The sequence below is a fragment of the Phymastichus coffea genome, unplaced genomic scaffold (assembly GCF_024137745.1).
Source record: "Phymastichus coffea isolate CEN01 unplaced genomic scaffold, Cenicafe_Pcof_1.1 PCOF00171, whole genome shotgun sequence".
NCBI classification, from domain to species: domain Eukaryota; kingdom Metazoa; phylum Arthropoda; class Insecta; order Hymenoptera; family Eulophidae; genus Phymastichus; species Phymastichus coffea.
In genome coordinates, this window is record NW_026706982.1 from 20,834 (window position 1) to 40,174 (window position 19,341).

Consider the following 19,341-nt stretch of genomic DNA (forward strand, 5'->3'; position numbering starts at 1 on the left):
GTTCAGTTTGGAAAAGATCACAACTTTTATCGTGTGATGCATGGATTTTGATCAATAACGATTATACACTGAAGAATAATAAATATAGGTGATTTTCTTCATATACACGATTGTGTTTCCACCAATGATTTAGTATGATCTGTGCGTTATTATTTATGAGCAGTTTATTGTGTTGCCTGTAAATTATCATAATATTAATCTTAAATTATGAATTGATTCTTTCACATTGATTTTTTTAAATAATTAATGATTTTTGTACATTCTCATCGTTGATGAACTTATTTATTCAAAATTTTTTACTGATCATCGAGATATAACATTTTCATAAAGTTCTATTGCTTTTTTATTGTTAATATTTTGACTTATCGTAACGTCGAAAGGGATTGAGTGTTAATTTCTATTTTAGAATTAATTACAATTTATTATGTTCAAGTTTCTTAATCTCTTATCAAAATACATTTTAAATAAAATTATTTATCTACTACAAATTTTTAGCCAATTTATAAGATGGACTAAAAATATTCATCTAGTCGAAATGTATTTGCATTTGGTTGTTTATAAAAAAAAAAATAATGGTCAATGTTATATTAAAGGTATATAAAAAGACCTGCAATGGCTGGTCTGTAGAGGGACGAGACTCGCACCTGGTAGGCCCGGGTTCGATTCCCACAAGCACCACTGAAAAAAGTTTCATGTGCTTTGTTCTTAAACACATTGCAAACCTCCGTCGCTGATTATTACTGATGGAGCAGAAATAGAGCGACGTTAAACAAAATAAAAAAAAACGTATATAAGAAAAAGTGATGTAATAAATATATACATTAGCATAAATATTTAGTCTTGAATATATACTTTCAGTAAGAATAATATTCGAATCTTATATATTAGGTTGAAAATCTTCCAGAAGTAATCGTTTAACGACATCGTCGTTCAAGTTTCCGTAGTGTAGTGGTTATCACGTGTGCTTCACACGCACAAGGTCCCCGGTTCGATCCCGGGCGGAAACACGTGTTTTTTTCTTTTTTATTTAATTATTTAATATACTCAACACACTTAGATTTACATTTGATCTTAAAAATTAATAAAAATTAATTTTTTCTGCTACAATATTTAAATGGAGTTTCTTGAATTCTGTAGCTTTAATTTACTTACTAAAATAACAATCAATGTATTAAATTAATGTGGATTGTAATTTGTTTGGTTTGTCGTGACTTTCCGAATAGGTATTATTTTTTTTGTACATGCTCTATGAAAAGGACACAATAAAAATTATACGCTATTGCAGATTGTAAATAAAATTGTTTGCTTAATCTTTTGACATTTATGATACTTCCGAGGTTACCAATTAACCGAAAACCGATTTGTTGTCCAGTAATAAAAAATAATCGAAAATACATCATAATTTATTAAATATGAATTCAATTTTGAAAAGTAACGAAAAATTACTTTGACGCAACTTTTGTAAAAAACAAATTAGAAACAAGTATGACTTATATAAAATAAAAATATGTAATATTTGTACGAGACAACTGTAAATCTGTCAACGTTAATTTGTACAACGAAAGTCACGATTTGAAAAATCTGCCGAATATAAAATTACTTTCATTGTTTTCGTAGTATAGTGGTTATCGCGTGTGCTTCACACGCACAAGGTCCACTGTTCGATCCCGGGCGGAAACAGTTGTATTAATTTTCGCAAAGATTTTATTTTCTTCAAAATTAGACTGCAAAACTCAATAGCGTAAATGGCCAAGGCTATTAAACATGTTTGAATAATCGTTGAAGCAGGCTTTCGCAGTTCCAACGGATGCAGATCAAAACTTAACTTGTGCAGATACGGTACGGGGGAGGGGGAGGGGGGGGGGTGGCGAGGACTTCCCGGGAGGACGCAAAGGGCAAGCCCGGGAAGATGAAATAAAAGGTATGCAAAGCAAGAAAGCGAGCGGCCGATAAATCGCGAGAGCGTGTGCGTGCGCGCGGGAGAGAAGCGCGAGAGCTAAAAGCAGGGGGAAGAGACGAAACCTTGTGGAAGGGCGCGGTTCGTGGCCAGTTGCCCTTGCACCCGCTCGACCTTGAGACGGCTTCCTAACCTTCCCTCCGCTATATAGTCGGTGCATCCTTTGCGCCTGCAACGCGGGGAGGGATAGAGGAGGGGACGAGGAGGCAGATTCCAATACGTGCATGCACTCGCCTCGCGAGAGCTCCTTCTGTCTCCTACTTCTCTCGAATCTTCTTATATCCCTCCGAATTCGCTGACGCCTCTCTATATATACATTCACCTATAGATTCTCTTTCTTCTGTTTTCAGAACCAGAGCCGCGGCGCTATCAGGTGCAGTTATTTGCTGATGGGACGGCGGCCAATGTTTTATTTGCGTTTCGTCGTATTGGGCCACGGCAGAAAGCGACAATGTCTTTCGTCCTCTTCTAAGAAATAATAATGCCTTAATTTCCGTATAATAGAGATAAACGTATAATGGAGACGAAGGAGTTTGTAAATTGTTATGTCCTTGCCGGATGACAAAAGCGAACGCGCCACGGATATAATTTATCGAAGTTCGCGTCCACTCGGCCGGCCTTCCCCTGTTTTTTTCGTCCGATGCGTCGGGGAACTAAGTAAAAAACTATATCGTCCATTAGTTTCAATTTAAGCATATCCACAGCGTACAATATTTCTTTCATCGATTACATTCGACAAACTTCACGTTCCCGATCCGAGATAACCTACTTCTTTTATTCTCCATTCAAATCATCACTTGCGCAGTCTTGATAATTTTTCGAATGTAATGTCGTAATCGTAATCTTCGAACGATAAAACAACCAATTAATCCCATTTTCGTACCTAGACCAGCCCTTGAGTGGCGTGCATCCTACGTGAAATCGTACTCGTCTTATAATCGAGTCGAGCTAAATCGATTAAACGCGTCGAGGTCTGGATTTCTTCAGGGAGGTGGTAACAGCGCTCATTCGCATTATTCAGTTATCGCGGTTTTGTTTCTCCGGGCTGTTAATTCTTCGAAGCGAATTAAAGTAAAGTCCATCAGAGTGTACGCGACCTTCGAATTTCTTTTATCGTCACATAATTCATCAACATCGACTTTGCATCCTTATCCTCGCATGCAGTTACAATCTGGAGTATTCAAATTCAAAGATACATTTTTCCTTTCATTTTTCAAGGGCTCCAAAACTATCTTTCTTAGTTTTCTTTGGGGAACGCGAGACTGACATTTTCAGTTAAAGAGGCGATAGCTGATGTTAGCATTGACACCTGCTTCGCGAAGGTATCGGCTTTCATTAGCCGATCGATCGGGTTCACCAACGTATAATGAGACGCATCGTCTCATCGTGTCAAAACAATCATTAGTGAACAATTGGATTAAACTTCCTTGCCTCGCTTTCAATATCATTTTTATACTTCTGTATAAAATAATGAGAGAAAGAAAAGAGCGTTCCATTTCTAAATAACGTAAACGTTTCTTTTTCAAAGTGGCTCGTAGAACTGAATGTTACGACAGCTGGTGCAACCTTGAGGTCATGACCCTTTCACCGCTCTCGCGCGAGCTTGCGTCGCGAATTTTTGCCTCCTTCCTTTTCTCTTTTTTTTTTTTTTCGCTGAATGCGCTTTTAGAGCGCGGGAAATACCAATCGGCCGAATTCCATTTTTTCCACATCGAAGGAAACGTACACCTCGCGCTATAGTTAGACTAACCAAATTCCTAGCGACTGTACGCGAGAATGCAACGCCGAGGTGGATCTTGAAAAATTTACAGTTAATACACCAGTGTAATAAATATATACTTATGCAGAAACGACCTCGTTTATCCGCTAAGTGACATTCAGAATTCTTCTCTCTGCGGCATTGCTTATCATATCTCACAGCTCATGCGTACATGAGAATTCAGACAGTTCGTATCTTCGAAAAAAGAGATTGCCAAAATACTTCCGACGACGACGACTACGACGACAACGACAACGACAACGACGACGACGCCGATGACGACGACAACGACGACGACGACGACGACAACGACAACGACGACGACGACGACGACGACGACGACGAGAGTGGTTGTGTATCTATGTGACAAACAAAGAAGGTCGACCGTCTGAGCAAATAAACATGCGCGTGTCTGTAAATCGCCAAATTTGCCCTTGAAACGTATATCGTATTTGATTCTTGTTATCGCGCGCGATTCCGTTATCGCATTATTTTTTGCCAAACTTTTTGCCAATTTTTTTTTTTCGATTCTTTTTTTATAGCGTACCCGCGTCAACTTGTATAATTTCTATTGTGCGTGTCGACTGAAACTAAATTGGGAATTCTTATCGCAGGCCTGAATAAATCTACGTTTAAACAAATTATGAATACCGCGAAGCTTATCCATTGAAATTAACAACACGCGATAGGCCGCGTGCAAAAAATCTGTTTGCTGAAAGAATAACAGATAAACATGAATGCAGACCGAAGGGCTCCAGGGACAAGACGCGGGCTAAAAAAAGGCGTAGCAAGAAAGAACTCCAAAGAACACGACTCGGCAAGAGAGATGGAAAGAAAAAAAAATAAATGCATCGCGAGAAGCAGCGAGTTTGAGCAAGGACAGGCCGAAAAATAGAAATAAAAACGAGGAGAAGAGGCGCGTGAGCGCAAAGGCCCGAAGTGGAAAAAAAAAGGAAAGAGCGGAGAGAAGCCCTCCGCGCCGGGACTCTCGATTTTCGAAAAAGGAGCGCCAGAAAGAAAGCCAAACAAGTTGCAAAAAAAAAGCTCGCGACAGAGAGGAAATCCTCTTGGTCGCTCGCGAAAAGACAACGACCGCGGGGAGCATGGAAAAGAAAAAAAAAATACACAACCGAGAAGACACATCCCCACGCGAGGAAGGAAGAAGAGGAGAAATGAAAAAGGCCGAAAAACGAAGGTATATATCTCGTAGCAGCGTGTGCAAAGACACGGAGGGCGAAGGGAGAGAGAGAATCGGTGTGTTCCCTCTCTCACACGCAGCTCGGGGTTAACGTTCGCCGGTAGACGCAAAAATTCTGCCAAGGTCGGTGCATCCCCAGTCCACCACTTTTCGCGCGCGCGCACACACACTCGCGCGCGTACGCGCTCGATGCGCGTCCGGTGGTCAGTCCTCTCTTTCTCTCTCCTCTTTTCTTCCTGCCCCTCCACGCGACTGCTCGCACCCACGCGACCAATGGAGACACACGACGATTACACACCCAAGAGAACCACTTGCACTTTGTAAGCCTTTGTACTCGCTGCTGCTGCATCGCATTAATAGCCATCTTGTACGTGAACTGTTACGAGCTAATGGATATACCGATTGTAATATATGTTCAACACTTGTTGCGCAGCACTGAGCGGGTCCATTTGGAAAATTCATCGATGAATATGTATGCACGGGAGATCGAGCTTTTATTACTTTCTGATTTATAGCCTGTTATTGTTAGATATTTCAAAGTCGTTAATGTGCGTGCTGAGTTTCAAGTTTTTCGTGGTTTATTAATTTACAACGAACAACGATTACATTTGTAATCAGAAGATTGGAATTAGAAATGTTTTGCCGATTTACAAGCTGTGATTCATCACGAATCTAACTGTAATAAATTGACAGGCAAAAAGCACACCACAACCCTAAAAAAAATACCTTTCATCATGGAAGAATTAATTTAATTTTGACACTGATATAGCACAAAGAAAGACACGAGAGAGGCAGATGCTCAAGATGCTCAGAATCAGCACTTTTTTCATCACTCAAGGTTTGAGGATAAATAATGAGGCGGCAAGGGTATATAGTCGTAAAAATTAGCGGTACTCTGCCGCCGCTACTGTCAGCAGCGACGTGATGTGCCGACAACGATCATTGGCGCATATTTCGCACACACAAACACTTAACGCGAGTCCGCAGGATGAGTCATTAACGCCTTTACGGTTCTCATGGGCGACTGTTTATACATATGAGTACTTGTTGTCTACTTGGGTTAAGGGATGAAATATTGCCTGGCATTTTCATTTTCTTTCGAAAGGCTAACGGGCACACGAAGAAAACGAATATGTTCGGACATTAATGACAGTTAATTAATTGAACCGCGAATTTCTCATTTCATTTCTCCCGCGACGACAGAATCCGCGAGGGGATCATTGAAAGTTGACGCGTGATCTCAAGCGAAGCAACGCACTAGCTAGCGTAGCCCTTGCTCTCAACTCGGAATATTTCATTTTGCCAAGAAGTAGGCCGACGGGGGGGGGGGCATTGTTCATTTTGTTTGCTGTATCAAGCGCCGAGCACGCATTCCTTCGGGGCTGATCTCTTAGGTATACATACGGATTTAGAATCGATCCTTGCTTGGCATCAACGGCCTACTTACCTCTTTTGCTCTCTCTCTCTCTCTCTCTGGGGGAGAATCTTCGCGGCTTTGTGACGCTTTGTCGCGATCCTCGAATGCTTTGCGTAACGGCGCGCCCTGTTTTTTGGCTCTTGCGAAATAGCTTTCGAAACGCCGCTCGATTTAGATTCTACGTCAAAGGACGAATGCAACGCTCGGCTCTCTCGATATAGGCTGAACTTTGACGCGGCCAACAATCACCTTTCCTCGCAGTTGAGAAGGTCAAGGAGAACTTGCCGCTCAAATATAATGGTATTTAGTGACATCGCGCGGTAAGTCACATATTTTCTTTATTTTTAATAAATTGAGTACTCATCGACGACTGTTCTTCAAGCAAAGACAAAGCTTCGATGAAACCATCCGACGTAGTCCAATTCTTGCAACGCAAATTATAAGGCGCACTAGGAGGGAGAGAGACGAGCTTGGATAGGGGACACTGCAGGGTGAACGGCCTGTGCTGAATCCAGACTGCAGACGCCCAATAAAAATATCTTATGTATCGGGTTCTCTCTTCTCTCCTCTCACGCCCTTCGTTTACTCGCTCTTTTGCCTAAGACCAGCCCTTTTGGCCAACGCTGAATTATTTGACCTCTGTGTGTGTGTATGTGTAAAGACGCCAGATGTTGCCCGAATATTTTTTCTATTATCAGCTATTGAGATCTTTAGCTATATTTTGAATAAAATAGCCGATGTTCCGTGTGATCTTCGCGTTGAAATGTTTTTCTAGGAGACAATTATTGGATTGAAATCGGCGAAAAGACAGCAAATAAAATCTCCGCAAGGTCCCCAAAACAACAAGCATTAGCAACTCTTTCGCCAGCAGCCATTAGAATGTCACAAAGGACTTCTGCACTTTGTCGACGACTGAGTAGTTTCTACATAGCGAGACCTGAACGCGGCGGCGCACTGCATTGCGCTATCTCTGTTTTTATTGTTGATACACGCGGGTAGTTGGGGCAACGAACGCACTCTTCGCCGAGCGCGCGCGCGTGTGTGTGCAGACGTAAAACGAAAATAAAACAAGTCTGCGCGCGCGAGAGCGATGCGTGCGACGATGCACTTTTGCTGAAGAGCGCAGAGGTCCTAATGGGGAGCCTTCTTTTGCAGCTGCTTATCGTCTGACAGTGTGTGCCCTTAGCCCTTCCTTCTTATTTTTTTTTTCGCCTTCTCCTCCGCTGCCACTCTCTCGCTCTCTCTCTCTCTCTCTCTCTCTCTCTCTCTCTCTCTCTCGCTTTCTGTCTGCTTTTGTTGTCGGTGTGTGACCCTGAGACACCGGGGGAACTCTCCAAGCTGTTACTGCCGCTGCTGCTGCATGTGCCTGAAATTCAAGAACGTGCGCGCCAACAACAACGATCGCCGTCAATTATGCGAAAGATGCTAGTGTGCTTCTTTCTATCGGATTTTTTTTATTTATTTCATTTTTTTTTTTTTTTGTTTAGAGATTAATCTTTTTTTGGTTGAAGGGTGTTTGCTGTTTTATCTTTCGTTGAGGGATTATGATGGTAATCGTTAGCTTGATCACTGAATAGAGAGGCATAAGCGTGTCGACAGGCTTTCAAGATTATAATTTTGTGCACTTTTTTGAGCTCGAGCAAATTTGTTTCTCTTGGTGCCAATAAACATCATTAAAGCTCGGTTAAATCACGGTTCCTGATAAAATTCAGCAAAACTTTCATTTCTTGTTTATGTATAATAAAAATGTCGTGACCAGATAAGAAGATATCTTTGAAATATATAAAAAGCTCGCTAAAATCCCTAAGTTTATTCTCGAGCAACAAAATACAGAATCAGAGTCACCTAAAAAAAGAGAACAGAAGAATTTTTTCGAGCGCTGAAACTTTTGGGGCAAGCACCTAAATCACAAAGTCACGGAAAAAAAAAAGAAAAACTGAATTGAAACGAACTCGAACAACCTGTTCCTTTGTGTCGGCGCAGCTACCGTCCAAGGGAAAAAATTCAGACGCACTTTAAGCTGCAACGGCAGCAGCCAGCAAGATAAAACGTTATCTCAGCTTAATAAAATAAGAGCGTGGTTTTGCGCTTATACTCCTCCTCTCATCCTATATAGCTTACGGACGTCCTCGCGTGCGGCACGACGGCTTGACTTTGACGAGAATAAACCGCGAGCGCTGGGAAGATCTTATCGCGTCTACAGAGAACCTTAACGACTAATAAAGCTGTAGGGCGATTCCGGGAAAAGGATCTCTGAATTTTCAGACGTATCTCGTGGTCGTCAGTGTTGATGCCGGCTATTTTTCATCGAAGCTCTCCACTGACCAACATTCGTGTGCTAATATGAGTGATGAATTTGCCGCGCCGATTTTTCATCGTACCTGTCATCGCTGCTGAATCCAACGAGATTTTCAGTGGGCCGAACGATTTCCTTTGTATTCGGATCGCTTCAGTTGGTTTTCCAGCTACGGAAACGTTCCAAGTTATTATCGTTTAAAAGAATGATTCAGTGTTTAAAATCATTATTCACACGAAATATGTGCGTTTGGCGATTAGGGCATTACTCACACCGTGGATCGTCACTCGCGTAACGGGCGTTTTATCAGACTACGTGTACTCCACGTTACAGATCTCTCACGACCAGTGAGTCCTTGACTAAATTATCAGCTGCTTGTGTGTGCGCCTGATGATTTTTATATTCCATCAGGCCTTCGTTGGTCGCTCAATCGAGCCCTTTGTGTGCCAGCGAGCGATCTCTTTTCTTTCGCGGGTATTTGTGTCGAGGTGACACCGTTTTTTCTTTTTTTTTTCTTAACCCAAATAATTATGTGCTTTTGACATGTAGCTCTTATGCCCTCATCAGAAAAAACGTTTTAGATTTCCGCTTAGTATTGAATCGTAAAAGAAAATGAAAATGGGTCTTCAATTCAATGAGAATGTGAGTGATTCTCTTGAAAAAGAAAGAATTCATTTGAGGTCACAGTGTCAAATTAAAATTTTAATTTATTATACGAGGCGCTGAATTAATCATGACTAACGAACGCATTTAAATAACTACCTAACAATCGTAAAGAAACTTGTATTTCGATTACAACTATACAAACTGGATCGCTCGATCAGTGTGTGATGTGAATTTTGAAAATTTTTCTGATACTGTAGACAGCTTAGTTGCCCATTGTATTATGGCTCAGGATCTCTAATTCACATAAATTGCACGTAATTAAGGACCAAATAAGAAATTCACAGGAAATCGGCTTCGTCGTGAGTGTTATGAAGTCTACGTAATGGTCCTGAATCGGCATCATATATCATTTTGAATTCCAAATAACCCAATGAAACGAAGAAAAAAGTATCTGTCAAATGAAAAACGAATGGGAATAAATGTAAAACATTTCCGGACTTTTTTCAAAAGTATATCGCGATGAAAACGACTAAGCCGAGAATAATTGAGCCAATTATAAAATGAAAAGCAATATCGCGCGGCAGCGCACGAAAGAGCAGAGTGTAAAGTGCCATTGTTTTGCCGGTACACTGTCGCGTCGGTCGAACTGAGTATATAGCGCGCGGCTCGCAAAAAGGGGGTGTATTAATTTATTCGATGATAACCGGCCGCCGGCCTTGGCCTTGCTTGTCCGTGAGCGAACGTCAACTCATACACATACTTGTACACTTACACTTTGTCAGCGAAGAGAGGAATATATATATATATTTATTCGGATTATGAGTCATGTACAAGCGCGCGAACCAAAACGACTTCTCTGCGGTCGTTATACTCGCAAGAAAGATGCAAATGTGCATCGCTCAAAGACAACGATTTATTTCCATTCGCACGCTTCTTGACGTCTTTGTTATTACTTTGCATTTTTGTTCATGTATATATGCATTTGATATTCGGCTCTTATCGGTTCTTTCCTCTTGCCTCCGTTTGTTACATTCATTTGCTCTCTGATTGTATAGATATGGACGATCGTATAGATTGGTAATCAATATCTCGACGAATTTGCGTATTTATTTCCCTTAATTAGTCAGCGTTACGTTTATAATTGGCTTTAGGACATTTTACTTCTTTTTGCTGTAAATTAACAACTGACACATCAAAATTAATGTAAATGTCGATTAAAGAATGAAAGGTTATTTAACAAAAAAAAAAGATTACTTAGACAGTAATTTCTGTTTTCAACATCCGGAATGAGAAATAAACAAAAATACAATGTACGAAATCCGAAGGCAATTTTAAGTGTAGCTGAAATAGTTGCAAAATAAAATTTGGACGTTCTCCCAGTGACATTATACATTGTTTTCGTTTAATTCTCGCAGTCATTTGATACACGTCCAAAATATATAGATACCCTGTCAGATGAATGCAGCAGCATCATCAAGACCTGTGACGACGACGCCAGAGGAGAAGAGATTAAAACAAATAGCAAGAAAAACAACTGCGCGGGAGTAGCGAAATCTGATATTGCATTGAGTGCATGGATGAATGAAGCTATTTACGTGCAGTATGATAATTGAGCTGCGCCAATATGTTCACGATTTATCTATTTGTTGCTGTTTTGTTGAACGGTGAAATATTATTCGCAGACAAGAAAACATTATATCTTACGAATATTTTTTCACGTTTGACGAATGAGACCGTGAAGATAAATGGCAATTCCTAATCTAAAGCGAAATTCCTCACGTAGCAATCATTTCATTAGTCTGTGGCCTAAAAGCCCTGAAAGCAAATCTAAAATAGTATTCAAGCATGGCGTGACCGGGTACGATTTATCGCATAAATTATACGCTTATGTTTTCAAAAAAAGAGGTGAATCAGCTCATCTCTGCCCGATGACCGGTCGAAGGACAATTCGGATAAACAAGCGGTTCTACACCCGCACGCCGCTCGGTCTCTCCTCCCAAACCGATTAGAACGTGCATACACGACGACGACCGCTCTAGACGAGTTTTATAAATAAATCCGACTTTTTATTAAGGGAGAAAGAGAAAGAGAGAGAGAGAGAGAGAGAGGGGGAGAGAGAAAGAGAAAGAGAGCTCGTACGTGCCCGGCCAGGCATTTTTTCGAGTGCTCGTCAAAAGAGAGTATTTTCGTTTCGCGAGGCTTGCTCTCTCTACCACGAGATGCCTGAGGATGAAAAAAAGTTTTTTTTCGCTCATTGGATATACTTTTGCTATTTTTTTTTTTTATTAAAGGGTGACTTTTCATCTACAGAGTCTGAAATTTAATGAATGTAAAGAAAATACATCGATTTTCGTAATTATTTGTTTACGATAGTGAAGAAAACTTCATTTTTATCATTTCGAATATATTTGATGAATTATAGAGAAAATTAATTGAATACCCCCACAAATTATTCAATAACTTCTTCGAGGCATGGCATTTGAAAAATCTCCGTCAAACTCAATTAATATCCCAGACGATAAAGATTCTAATTGAGCCCAACAAGACGCGATTAAGCTTTCTCTCTCTCTCTCTCTCTCCCTCGTTTGCTTGCACGCGACGCTAATCGAATTCGCTCTTCATTATCCTTCGTAAGGGCATCGTTTACTCTCGATTAACACAGACTTTCGTCTACATTTAATAAAAAAAACATACATGAAACAAAGATAAAAAAAAGCGACGGAATGCTAAAGAAAGTCGAGGGCACGAGTGGTAAAAGAGAAAAAAAAAACGGGTCACCGAAGGTCATCCGTAGTACGAACGCGTATAACGTATTACTAGAAAAGTTTCGTTTTGGCCGCGATCGAGTAAGTGCCTCCTCATTGTCGTGTTGCATTGGCCTTGCATCTCACGCAAGTATTCGACTGCAGAGTATAATCTTCTCTCTCTCCCTCTCTCTCTTTCTCTCTGTTCGTCCCTTTCGGACTCTCCTTTCCGTTGTGCGCACTCATGGCCAATTGTGCGATCTCTCTATGTTTTCTTGTTTTTTATTTAGCGGTTTTGATGCTGATGAGGGGAGTCGAACTTTTTTTTCCGGTTATTCGATGCCTCCTATCTTAACGTGCTTATCCGTTTTCCTTGAGCAACCATACAGACGTGGAAGATGTTTCGATTTTTGTTGTTGCTTGAGCTTGAATAAGCTTCTTACGTGTTTTTGCCAATTCGGCGAGATTCTGCGTTAAACTGTAAGCTACCTATTGCGAGGAAAACTTAGAAGTGTATTCGACGATGGCAGCACTTGCCAATACTATCTCAGACATCATAACGCAAGCCGACGACGAGGAATGATGCTAGTCAAAGTGTGCGCCCAAAAACCAACAATTTGCGAGAAGGTGCTGTACAGTGATGGATCAACACTTTTGGTCGATTTATACCGTGGGGTTCAGATATCATCTTGCGTTATAATCCGGTTAATAAATTATATGTTACATAAAACTCGAATTGCCAGTTCTTTTTTTCCGAAAAATGCATCTTAAGCTATCGAGATGATTTCTTTATGTGTAAATCACTGTTTGACAGCTAAACTTCTATAGTAAATGAAATGAAATCGACCCACGCTCTAAAAAAGTATTAATGAAAAAGTAAGAATGATATCGATCGACCTAAAACTATGCGAAATCAGTTTCAAATGAGGTATACATAGACTTGTCACATTCTCACGTATACGGATTTCTTATCCCGTCCTCGGTAATGTAAGTGTATATTAAGCCCGAAATTCCGATAAACACGAGAAGCTTGCGATTAGCCACATTTTCAACACGCAAGTCGCGTGGCTGGAAACTTTTGAAGGTCTCGCTCGTACTACAGCGGCGTTTTAGCGTTACGTAAAATCTCGCCATCACGATTGTCCCAGGAATCGGTTTCATGAAAATAGGCGCGCGCGCACACACACACGCACTTGGTTGCTCACAACGAGCGCCTCGGAAATATTTTGCCTTCTCCGCCGCCAGCGAAGGCAAATAGTCTCGGCAGGCTCGTATACCGTATGTATTTTTGACGTCGCCGTTCTCCACCCAGTGCCTATCGGCGCGACTTTTTTTCCCTGCGGGGCATCGCCGAGCTTCGATTGATTCTATCAATGGAGCTGCCGGCACGCGACGTCGCGCATCCAAGCAGCACCGAGTAGATCGAGAGTTATGTTGATAATTGCATTGACAATAAATCTAGCGGAGCGAGCGAGCTTTCGAACGTCTTGCTTGCCTTGAAACAATTTTTCGACGCTGTTTATAACGTGCAGTCTGTGCTCGTTTCTGCGACGCATGTGATTACATCGTTGTATATACAAGACTTCCTCGTCAATTGTGCTCAATTTGAAACTGACAGGACTTCCTCGTTAATTGTGCTTCGAAACTGATGTACTCGTGGAAGTGCTATTGGATTGGACGGAATTTCGAGTTTAGCCTTGAAAGGAAGGCTCCGCTTGATTTAGGCTTGCTCTCGATTATCGATTACGTCTTTGTTCTTGATGTTCATCAATTAATTAATTACGTCATTGCCTCTCGTACACGCGAAACGTTTAATTAGACGAGCGAAAGCTTAATCCCAAAGCTGGGCAAGCAATTGTAAGCCAATACCCTTGGCTGTCATTCCGATAAAAAAAAGTCTCTCTCTCTCTCTCTCTCTTTTCATGTTTTCTCTCTCGATGTTTTCAAGGGAATCGAGGGCTAATCGCAGAATCGACATAAGCCTAAGAAAAGAAACGCTTAAAAAACAGGGTCGTTAAGCGCTAGAGGCTCTTTCTCTCAAATTCACGGTCGAGCTGCATATAACGAGGGGCGTGCCAACCCCCTCTCGCTCTCTCCATTCATCTCTCGAGTAGCGGCAGTGGCGGCGTACGGATCGATCGGCTCGCTTGCCGCCTCGGCCAGTGTCAATGTCATTCCTAGGACGAAGGCTCCGTGCACGTGGCGTTGCGTCATCGCGCTGCGTGACGTCAGCCACGCGAGCTTTTCTCGTTCCGCGCGGGACGAGCTCCATTTTTTTCTTCCTCGACGCGATGAACTCCCGCACGACGGTCCGTGTGCACGTAGTTCGTGGAAGAGGGCGAATGGGCGCGCGCAAAGGACGACGCACGTGGATGCCCTTTGAACGATAATAGCACGATAGTTTGACATACGCCAGAGCTGGACGCGCGGATTACTTCGTATTGGAACGCTTGAGCCGACCTTTTGTTTATCGCCGTCCACTACTGTCGAGTTTTATTGTTGCGACGTCTCTACGAGTATCTTTTTTCTTTTTTACTTTTATATTTGCAACCCACGTACTAAGCTTGACGCGCGTTGTTGCGTTCGTTTATTAACTCATCTGACAACTGAATCACATCGAAAGCTATTATAATAATGTTAATTATTAGTAGAAGTGTCGCTCTCTCGATAAAGTACGTCGTTAAGTTTGTTACAAGTTTGCAAGCGAGTGTGCAAAAGTGCGTGTGATCGCGATATCAAGGGACCACAATCATGGCCTTGAAAAGTAAAAATGTTATGCAAACGGATAGAGAGAGAGAGAGAGAGAGAGAGAGAGAGAGAGAATGTGAACGCGCAAGCTCTCACCCCGAGAGAGCTTTTTAGCCTGTAGGTGCATGTATACATAAAGCGAAGAGTGTTAACACCGGCACTTTTCTCGCTCGCAACCTGTTGAGTTTCGAAGTCCATGAATGTTCATGTGCGAGTATGTGTATATATGCGCGCGTGTGTGCGCGCGCTGCGACGATAGAAAGTACAAGAATACACGCGATGATTGTTCTATTTTTTTTCTCCTATTTAACCTATAAGCACGAACAAGGTCACGTTCGATTTTCTATGACAGTGGTGACGATGCGCTCAATACTGCATATCGATTGTCAGTAAGCGCGCAAACGGTCACCTTTTCGTTAACACATGCGGCTAATTTTAGACTTATGTGTGTGCAACTTAAGCTCGCCCATTTTCGCGCGATTGTATATAGATTTTTGAGGAGGCGGCGTTTTGTTCTCAATTCTTATGAGGGCGTGCTTTTGTTTTACCTTTAATGCACGATGACCTGTTTATTATTGTCGGGTAGATGTCTGTCGCAGACGAAGTGTATGAATATTAATAGACAAGTACTGTAAAGAAAAAGAAAATAACTCAATGATAAAGTATTTTTGTTGACCAGGTGACTTTTTTCTTAACTATATATATTACTATTCTGGATCAAGCTCACAAGTTTTAAATGAATCTTATTTCATGAATGGCGCTTTAAACGAATTTTCCGTTTAACTTGAAAATTAATCGAAACCGCACCTCTCTTGAGATAAAAAGTCAAGTTTATTGGTTTGCAACGGTCAATTAAAAGAATCCATATATTTATTTGAATAACTGCCATTGAGTTTGGATTTCAGATAATAATTGGCATTGGCACTGCTGCCTGCGCGGCGTGCAAAAATGTGACAAAGAACAACCCAACGACGATCCGCCCTCGCGTTGAAATTTTTGCGCTCGCGACTTCCGGCCGATTTTCGCCGTCGCAGACAACAAAGCACTCCGCCTGTACATATACGCACACCAGCGTCTCATTGAAGTATAAAGGGCTTGTCCTTACACACTCGCGCCACTAGCGGTATCGCATTACCGTTCGATGCTTTTGTGTGCATCGAGCGATATCGTATGGTTTCTTCGTGCATGCATAAAAAATGATGGATGCGACGCAATAAAAAAAGAAAAAAAAACTCGAATCGGTCTTGCCTTTCATTTTTATTTATAATGTGAAACGAGCGCTAGGGCGGGGAATGAATGGAGCGTATACGAGAATTACAGTGCTATTTAGCATATTTTTTCAAGGCAACAGGTAAGTATACCAGTGAACTCGGATGAAACTGCGTTATCACAGTTTTTTGAATAAAACTTGATGAATAATTCAGGATGTTACGTCTTCGTGATAATTTAATTGGCTCGAATGGAATATCAAACGCAGTATCTTATTCATCTGCTTCGGGAAACGCGAGAAAAGCTGCCGATAAAGCCGGGACAATGTGGATTACTTCCGATACGTCGTACACGTGCGCGCACGTATAAACGTTATGCCCTCGAACTCGACACCGAGCGCACATGTACAGTGCGCGCGCGGGCCAATGGCCCTGGCCAAAGCGAGATTGGGGGAAGTTTTGCTGGTCTCTTTGCGCCAGCAGGGCCCCGCGCGCCGCCCGTCCGTCGAATGTGTCGGCCCACCTGCCGAGGCGGAGGTCGTTGCTCGAGGTCACCGCGCGCGCCGCCGCCGCCGCAACGTTCGCGAATTCACCGCAGGCAGGAACACGCCTGCACGTAACGCGTGCGAGATGCGCTTTTCGACAGGTTACTCTTTGCGCGCGCGAGTTCTACGAGCGACTATTCAACGCGTTCGCGCTTTTTGGATTCGGATGTTTAAACGGCAACTTTAATCGTCACGCGTTCCGAACGAAGACACGATGGGCGTGTACGTTGGTCCGGGATACCCGTAACGTGCTAACAAATGGCCATTTATTTGGTAGGCAACACTGGCTGTAAAAGCGGTCTGTCCTATACATATCGTGCCGTGGTACTCAAGAAAATTTATCTCCTCAGAAATCATCATAGAGATATGCCGTCAGAAATCCTCATAGAGATAAATTAACGTGGAAAATTGTCTAGAATTTGAATCTGGTCAGTATGACGAGACGTCGCGTCTCGACTTCAACAGAAATTGCGAAACGTCCCTCAGGGGAAAAACGTTGCCGGAAGGTCTCTGAAAAAAAGCCGACCAGCTACCTGCTCGTGGGAGTGCAAAAAACCGTTATGTACGCGACCCCCTTTTTTTAGTCACAGTTTATTTACGCTCTGATAAGCTCGCCTCCCTTATACAATTGCGTTCACTTTCACCGCTGTCGACTCGACGGTTGCATGCACAGGCTGTGTCCATCGTTTCGCTACTAATAGAAGCCTTTTCTGACAAGGCAGCATTGAAATTACGATAAAAGGCTAAACAGCAGTGCTGGCTGATTGGAAATATCTAACGGTTTGTGCGATAACATCGTTCTCGACGCTAAGCTCAACGATAAACGCGATCGAAATTCAATGTGAAAATTGTATTGGCAAACAGTATACGATAAATTTGCGACGCGATAAATAATATTCCCCTATTTTTTCAAAGTTCCACTACCCCATTTTTCTTATTCGCGACATATTTTAAGAATAAAACCAACCGCCAAAATAAAAAAAAATGGATATTCTGAAGCAATATGCCGTCATTGACCAGCACACGACAGCACGTAGCCGCACTGGCGTCGTCCCTTCTTTTGCAATATACGCGTACAGTGTGCCCGAAAGCCAGGTGTCGTCCTTCTCCTCTCTCGCGCGCGTACACTTACACGCGAAGCTCTCTTTAACTCGTTTTAGGTCATCGGCATTACGGCGGACAAGCACCCCACTGTTGCTCACTTGGCACATGACTCTGAGCAGCTATGCGCAATTCCTCTCGACTACGCGCGCGAAAGCTTCGCGTTCCCTATATATCCGATAATTTGGGTCACGCCAAGATTACAATGCCCACGGCCGATACACGTGAGCATAAATACGAATTCTTCGGCCCTGCTGCTCTGTAAAATGCCAAATTACGTGGGCTTTTACGGGCGTCTTGAGAGTAAAACAGAGAGAGAGAGAGAAAGGAGTGCGTGCTTGTTTTCCAAAACGATTTTATATTGGTTTTACGCCAACGATTATTGCCTAGAGCCATTTCATGCTTACTTATTTTCACCTCAAGTCGATTGAATAATGAATTATGAGAATTGTTTATTTTTTAGTGAATGATTCTATTTTTACGACTGATGAATTCAGTGTGCTTATCGAAAAGTAGCGTAATTGAATTCTTAGTTCAACACAGATAAAGAACATTTATTAAGTTTTTGAAAAAGCCATTTCGAGGACTGGCATTCGTTAAAAATTCTTTCCGCGGGTATCTTACTACTCAAACAGAACGACCGGTGCGCTGCCGATTCTTATAATAACAATAACGATAATGCAGAACGATCTTCTTACAAAACTGTTTCACATAATACTTAAGACCCTTCAAATTATCAAATCGAACAATGATTTCCGAAAAATGAGACGGCTTACGCGCAGCTCCCCGAAAAAAATACTTAATTCCCATCATAAGCATAATGTTATTTCATCCTATACATAGCCGATCTTTGATCTCGTCCTGCTGCTTAAAGACCGCAACCTCACTTTCATCGCTGAAATCTCGGAACCGATAGGGCAATCAACGTGCGACGTATAATTTTTGTGCGGGGAGAGAGAGAGAGAGAGAGAAAGCGAATCTCTTGCGCAATAAAGCCGAGCGGCGAGGCGCGTGCCGTTCGCACGTGCACGTACGAGAGAAAGAACTGATAAAGGCGTACGAGTATTTTTTTGGGGGCCAACGGGCAGGTGTCGAGCCGCCGCCGCCGCCGCCGCCGCCGCCGCCGCCGCCGCCGCCGCCGTCGCCGCCACGGCAGCCGTCGCGCGTGCCTCGTAAGCCACCTGCCAGCCCCTCTTTCTTTCTTTATTCCTTCTTTGCGCCCGTTTCCATTAGCCTCGATAGCTCGGCTGCGCGGGTGCGCGCACGCCTGTTTTGCAGCTTGTGTCCTCCTCCTACGAGGTCAGCCACTGCGCCTCTCCGTATGCTCACCCGGATTTAACGACTGTGGGGCATCAAGGAGTTTACACACACACATACACACACACACACAGAGCGCGGCTCTTTCTTCGTGGGCCTTTTTAGGATAAGCCGAGTCAAGTAAAATTGTCTCTCGAAGCGACACGACAATTGGATCGGGAAGGAAAGAAAGGTACTTACCAACAGCTTACGTCGCAGCAACAGCCGTAGAGCGGGAGAGCGCGTTACATTGCGCGCACGCGACCGCCATGCGCGTCTCTCTCCGCTGCAGTAGGGCTTATGCTATAGCCACAAGTGGGAGAGAGAGAAGGTACGTGCACGCGCCTCCAGTTAATAACAGCACGTAGCACGTACGACGAGTAGCTTAATTGTGGGAAGGTTTGCCTTTGCTGAGGTTTACTAATTTATATATGAGGAGGTCGTTACTTGATGATACATCTGAATT

The 19,341-nt window shown here is 42.7% G+C and overlaps 1 non-coding gene across 1 annotated transcript; it reads left to right on the forward strand.

The window, feature by feature from the left end:
• The first annotated feature begins 934 nt into the window (after positions 1–934).
• On the forward strand, positions 935–1,007 carry Trnav-cac (transfer RNA valine (anticodon CAC)). Its single transcript has one exon. It is a non-coding gene; the product is annotated as a tRNA-Val (tRNA).
• The last annotated feature ends 18,334 nt before the right edge of the window (positions 1,008–19,341 follow it).